This window comes from Cnephaeus nilssonii (assembly GCF_951640355.1).
Source record: "Cnephaeus nilssonii genome assembly, chromosome: 13".
Classification (NCBI taxonomy): Eukaryota; Metazoa; Chordata; class Mammalia; order Chiroptera; family Vespertilionidae; genus Cnephaeus; species Cnephaeus nilssonii.
Genome location: NC_137084.1, coordinates 19,485,148 through 19,491,952, shown reverse-complemented (window position 1 = coordinate 19,491,952; position 6,805 = coordinate 19,485,148).

The window sequence follows — 6,805 nt, the reverse complement described above, 5'->3', positions numbered from 1 at the left end:
TACATTTTTAGAACATACCCACAAGAGAAGTCAAGACTGGAACATTACAGTGAAGTGACTTGGTAAAAATTAATCTAATTCATTCATTTGTAAAAGTATTTATGAAGCATTTAGGTGCAACATATTGTGGTAGGCCCTACCTGGGTTAGTAGGCAGACCATATATGTATTAATCATAGTATATCTTATGCTACAGTAACTAATAAACCTCAGTCAGTTGAATAGGAGACTGATCAGGTGACTCTGCAGGGCAACTATATTCCTCCATCAGCATGTGAACAATGCCACCATCTCAACCTGTGCCCTCCAAGATTTTAATGGTGGGGGTAATAATCAAGAAGGTCAAAGACAGCGTTTTGTATTAACAGGCCTGAGGTTGGCTCACAGCCCTTCAACCCTCATGTCATTAACCTGAAATCAGTCTTATGCTTTCCACAGAACTGCAAAGGAGGCTGGGAAACAGAGCCTTCTTTTACACCTCGAGAAAGGAAAACTAAATGTGATTTAGTGAAGACATCGCTTTGTCTCTGTCACTGGCTAATTGGGCAGTTGGTTAGACCATCACTGTAAGGGGTTCTAAAACATCACTAGAATAAATCAGAAATAAGGCGCTGGTTTACTCATGTTTCTACATAATTGAGGTGGATCGTTTCTTTGGGTATACGTTTTAAAACCTCTCTCACCTGTGCTGAACTATCTCTATGGAATGTTTTCTGAATCACACACCTAAGTTGCATGGTGCTACTACAAGCAGTAAAACTAACTCTGAGATTGGCTAGATGACAGTTGCCTGAAGCTACTTTAAATTTAAAAACTAAATAATGCACAACGTAGTAGCATTTGCTAAGAGTGATCTTATCTGAGTTTAAACCCTGTAACATATCACCCAAGAGTTGGTACACACCCAAAAACATACACTCCTAAAGGAAAATAAGAAACCACAAAAAAAAAGGAAAGCATTTTAAAAACATGAAAGTCAGCCTTAACCGTTTTGGCTCAGTGGATAGAGCGTTGGCCTGCAGACTGAAGGGTCCCAAGTTCGATTCCAGTCAAGGGCATGTACCTTGGTTGCGGGCACATCCCTAGTAGGGGGTGTGCAGGAGGCAGCTGGTTGATATTTCTCTCTCATCAATGTTTCTAATTCTCTATCCCTCTCCCTTCCTCTCTGTAAAAAAATCACTAAAATATATTTTTTTAAAATAAATAAAAACATTAAAGTCAGGGGAAAAATACAAAAGCTAAACATGCATATGAGATGTAATTTTATGGTATAATTTTAATTAATAGGTTATCCATTGCTATCCACCTCAACTACATAAATCTTTCTATAAAACCATAAAAGACATTCTGAGGAGGGGCATCCTGTCCCACTCACTGTTGTATCCTCAGTGTCTAGATCAGTGCCTGGCACATTGTAGGAGCTCGATAAACATCTATTCAATGCATGAATGAATAGGTATTTACACATTTGTTTTCCTTAGACCAGTGGCATTGTCACCATCTGAGAGCTTTTGAAAAATGGAGACTCGGTGTCCACCCCAGATCTCCTGAAACTGTGCCTTCATTCTAACAGATCAATTGTTTTAATTGATTTTATAGAGAGAAGGAAGGGGGAGAGAGAGAGACATCAATTTGTTGTTCCACTTATTTATGTATTCATTGCTTGATTCTGGTATGTGCCCTGACTGATTGAACCTGAAACCTTGGCGAATCCAGACTTGAGCTACCAGGCCAGGGCCATGGTTCTAGTTTTTAAAAGTTCAAAGCTTTTTATCACAAAAGTTTTATCTCTGTTTTGAGTTTCCAAAACATATTTAAACCTCAAAGGCCAGGGATTGACTTTTTTTGGTATTTGCTCTATGCTGCCATGAACCCACCCAAGGCGTGGCTGCCAAGAGGGACAAGCATCACTGGGTTAAAAATAAATTACAAGAAATAAAATCAGTGTGTCAAAATAAGATTCCACTACACCTGGTTGTAAAGATCCACACATTGGCACCTCCACACACTTTACCTCTCAGCCACAAACTTTGGCAACATCTTTACAGCATTTCATACATATGTTTTAAATCTTGTCGGTTTCTTTTATAATTGGACACAGTTGTCAGACTTGCGTAAATTCAGTAAGCATCAAATTTACTGTTTTTGGCATAAAAATATCTTCCTTTGTCTCAACCATAAAATCATTAACATCACACTGTATTTTTTCATTTTCTACTATGCTTTTATGAATAAGGGCAAATATGCAATAAAATGTTCAAGTAACTACACAAACATTGCCATATTTAGAAGTAACACTCCAACTGCAGCACTCCTGGTTGGCAGACAGCAGTACCAGGAGGTAACTTAAAACAGTTACTTGTCTACAGAAATGAAAGTAAAAGTTGGTATAGGAAGGACTTGTTTGCATGCATATTAGCATAACCAATGGACATGGACACTGGGGCGGTAGGAGCTTGTCCTAGGGGTGGGAGTGGTCGGGGAGGGGTCAGTCGGGGGAAAAGGAGACATATGTAATACTTTAAACAATTTTTAAAAATTAAGAAAATGAAAAAAAATTTTTAATGAAAAAAAAAGATTAATGTAAATTGCAGATGTGTATCACAGTGTGATTTTACCAAAAATCCAAAATCAGAAGTAAAATCCTTGAGAAAGCCTCTTAGAGCCAAGATGATCATGACCCAGCTTTGAGCTCGAACAGCCCAATGCTCCCCCTTGACCTCTTCTCTAAAGTCACTAGTCCCTAAAAAAAAATACAAAAAAAAAAATACATCTCCCTCATGTCAAAGGGCAGCCCCCCTTCTCTGGGTCAAGCTCTATTAGGATATGATGAGGCCACTCGTATGACTTTGTCCTCAAAGAATCAGCAATTTGGTCAGCAAGATATGAAAATAATGTTGTTCTGACATGTCTTTAAGTCAGTTGACCAACTCACATACCAGCTAGCAATTTTTATTTAAATGTTAACTTTGCTATAATGGAAATTGTCTTGAACCTGTTCTCTTTGACCCTTCTTACACTCCACTCACCTCTCCTTTTCTGCACACATCTACTTCATTTGCCACATACTATGCTCCAGTACTGTGATATAGATATAGGCTCCTCATCTCCTGCAACTGGTGCCCTAGAGCCTAGCACGGTCTATCAGAGGCAGCACCAGCTCTAAGTCCCTTCAGCCTCCTCTTGCCTTCTTCCTTTTCTACTTGTTCAGAATGCTCTATTTTTATTTATTTTTAGACAGAGAAGAAGGGGGAGGGGGAAGAAAGAGAGAGGAAGAGAGAAACATAAATTTGTTGTTTCACCCATTTATGCATTCACTGGTTGATTATTGCATGTGCCTTGACAGGATCAAACCTGCAACCCTGGCACATCAGGATGATGCTCTAACCAAGTGAGCCACCTGGACAGGGCAGGAGTGCTCTATTTGTTAGTAGTTACGTATATTTAGTACCACAAAAGTCTTATTTTAATCATCATCTTTAATTCCTTCCTGAATATAACAACTTGAAAAATCAGTGTTCTAATCACAACTTACCAATATTTTAATTCCCCTCCCGCAAATTACACACTGCCTTTTCCAGTTAATGCTTACTTTTACCAACATTATCAGTACCTTTGTTTAGCGTTCCTTCTTGCATCTGACTTTCAATTTGAGATCATTTTCCTCTGCCTTAAGAACATCCTGTAGAATGACCCATTCTGAGTGGCAAACTGCTTTTACCTGAAAATGTCTTTAGTTAGCTCTCTTTAAAAAAAAAAAAAAAAAAAAAAAAAAAAAGTTTTACTAAGTGTCAATTTCCATAATAGTTCTTTTGTTCTTAACAGGATAAAAGGTAAGAATTTTTTAAGAACGTTATTCCACTGTTCTCTGTCTTTCATTGTTGATGCTAAGAAGTCACCTGTCTGGGCTGCTTTCCATAAGCTGCATTTCACCTTGATGTTTCTAGTATGAATCATCTTTAATCTCGATTGGACTTCATTGGGATTCCTAAATCTGAGATTTTTTTGTTGTCTTTCACCAAATCTGAAAATTTATCAGCCACTGTCTCTTTGGATATTGCTCTTTCTTTCTGTTGTCTCCTCCAGGAGCTCCAGATAATGTATTAGATCTTCTCTGTTGCCTTCTATTGTCCACAACTCAACTTCTTTGCTATTTTCCATTCTTCCTTCTCCTCTTTCTCCTCATTCTCTGGACTGTATTCTGGATTTCTTGAGAACTATCTTTTAATTCACTAGTACCCCTTCAATTTTAAATTTGTATTTTTCATTTCTAATTCAAAAAAGCTTTTTTCAAAATCTGCTGGGGTTTTTGTAGGGGTTGTTTTTGTCATCTTATTTTCAAACTTGTTTTAGTTCATGAGCCAAAATGTTATTTCATAGTTTGTGTGACAATGCCAATATCTGAAATATCTAAGGATCAGCATATCTGTCTCCCTTTTCCCTCGTGATGCCTTCTTTCTTTGTGCATCTTATAATTTTTTAAGACTTAGAGCAGTGGTTCTCAACCTTTCTAATGCCGTGACCCTTTAATACAGTTCCTCATGTTGTGGTGACCCCCAACATTAAAATTATTTTCGTTGCTACTTCACAACTGTAATTTTGCTACTGTTAATGAATCGTAATATAGATAACTGTGTTTTCCGATATTCTTAGGCTCTACAGCAGCAGTTCTCAACCTGTGGGTCGCGACAGGTTGAGAACCGCTAGCAGGGTCACCTAAGACCATTGGAAAACACAGATATTTACATTACGATTCATTAACAGTAGCAAAATTACAGTTATGAAATAGCAACGAAAATAATTTTATGGTTGGAGGTCACCACAACATGAGGAACTGTATTAAAGGGTCGCGGCATTAAAAAGGTTGAGAACCACTGCCTTAGAGGGTAACATTTGCTTCTGAAAATAACCTCGTGGCATGACCGAGTACCACTGTAAATTCCCCAGGTAAGATATTCTGGATCATACAGGTAGTGTAAATTTGGGAAAACCCTCAGAGGGCCCATCTTGTGGTTATGAATTCTCAGGGAAGATACTGTATTATTTTTCCTTCCATCTATCAAGGTTGAGACAAGTATGTTCCTTGCTGCTCCCTTCTACAGTTTATTTCTTGTTCACCTTAATACTGAGGGTATACCCAGTTTTACCTCGAGTCACCTGCCAGATTCCTCTTTTCCCGTTTCCTATATCCTGTGAGTCACTAGAGTCAACACTTAAAGTCTGCTGAGTTTGGCAAAAGTTGAGCAAAGGCTAGCTTTAGCTGTTGCTTACTTCCTAGGAGTCCAGTTTTCACTTCATTTTGAAGATCTGTGAATTCCTTACTTTTATGTTTACTCAGCAATGTGTACATAAGTTTCTTTGATAAATACATTTTACCTCCAGGAGCTCTTGTTTCTGCTGAAAGGACTTTTCACAATGCCGAAAACAGAAGCCTGAATGAGTTCCAACTACACACACTACACTGCCCCCACCCTTGATTCTGGTAACAGAGTGGGTTGTAAAAAGGCCCAGAGTCCAAAGTTTGCAAAAGGCGAAGAGAGGACTAAAGTGAAGACCAGAGCAGACTAAGTGCCTGCCATATCACCATGGATATCTCATACTTTTTTCTTTTCCTCAGGCACAAATGACTTAAGGCATTCAGACGCTTTGTCCATTAGCATGAGAGATATCTGGAGAGAGGCAGCAATATAGTAATCCCTTCTGTATCCTCAAAGTGGAAGAGCCTGTCCTTTTCAAAAATAGACTTGAATATGAGAGAAGTATAGCACTTTTCCTGAACTAAAAAGAAACCAAAAGCTAGTTGCCATGTACTTATGATAATACTTATGGCTCCTACACTAACCGGTATAAAACTCTTGATTCAATCCATTTGTGGGTAGATGACCCTGATCACTTCAGACAATATAAAAGGAGAAACACATGTCAGGAGGTTGTGGATGAGAAAGGGGTTCTACAGAAAGCAACCTCACAGGGTCATCTGATTATAATTTCCTCACTGGGAAGGTCATGGTGGGTAGTCATGCCCATAGACCTAGAACTTTATAGTAAATGATTTATCTTTGCCTTAAGCAAGCCCTGTACATTGTTCATGTGTATCTAGGTTAACACACCTTTGAAATACTGGAGGAATCCTTTTCAGACCCTGGGAGGTAAAACCACCCTCCAGGGAGCACATAATGGAATCCCCCACCTTGCTTTCTCCCTCCTTCATTTATTCTTCCTTAGGTTCCCTCCTTAATTCCAAATGCATAAAGAAACTGCAAACTGTCACTCTAGGAAGTATTTTTCTCAGTCTATTGAGATCTTGCTTCCAGGTGTATCCTGTTTGCCTCTAATAAATTTTTATAAAAATTTTCTCAGGCTTGGACGTTTTCATGTCAACAGTATAATAATGTGGACAGACTAAAATAATTCTTTCACCAATTCTTTTCCTACCTCACTTCCTCCAGCCTTTCTCTCCACCTATGTCTGCCCCTAAATTGTGGGTGGATCTGCCAAAGAACTAATACTTTAAGGGAGACAGACAACAGGAAAGTCAAGAGGTCATAAGGTTACATGAAAAAAAAATTAGCTCCTACACCATCTTTTCTTACTTTTTTGTACTTTATTTCTTGAGGTAGGTTGTCCCTCAGGAGTGACTTTACGTTCCCAACTTCATTGGCTCCCTAGTTCAGGTACCCTTTGTAGCCAGAAGTGACACTTTAGTCCAAGTCAGCAACTCCAGGGGAGTCTCTATGCCATAGAGGGCCCCATATCAAAGACTAGCTTCACCTCTTAGCAACCTGGGCATTACCTACATAATAGTT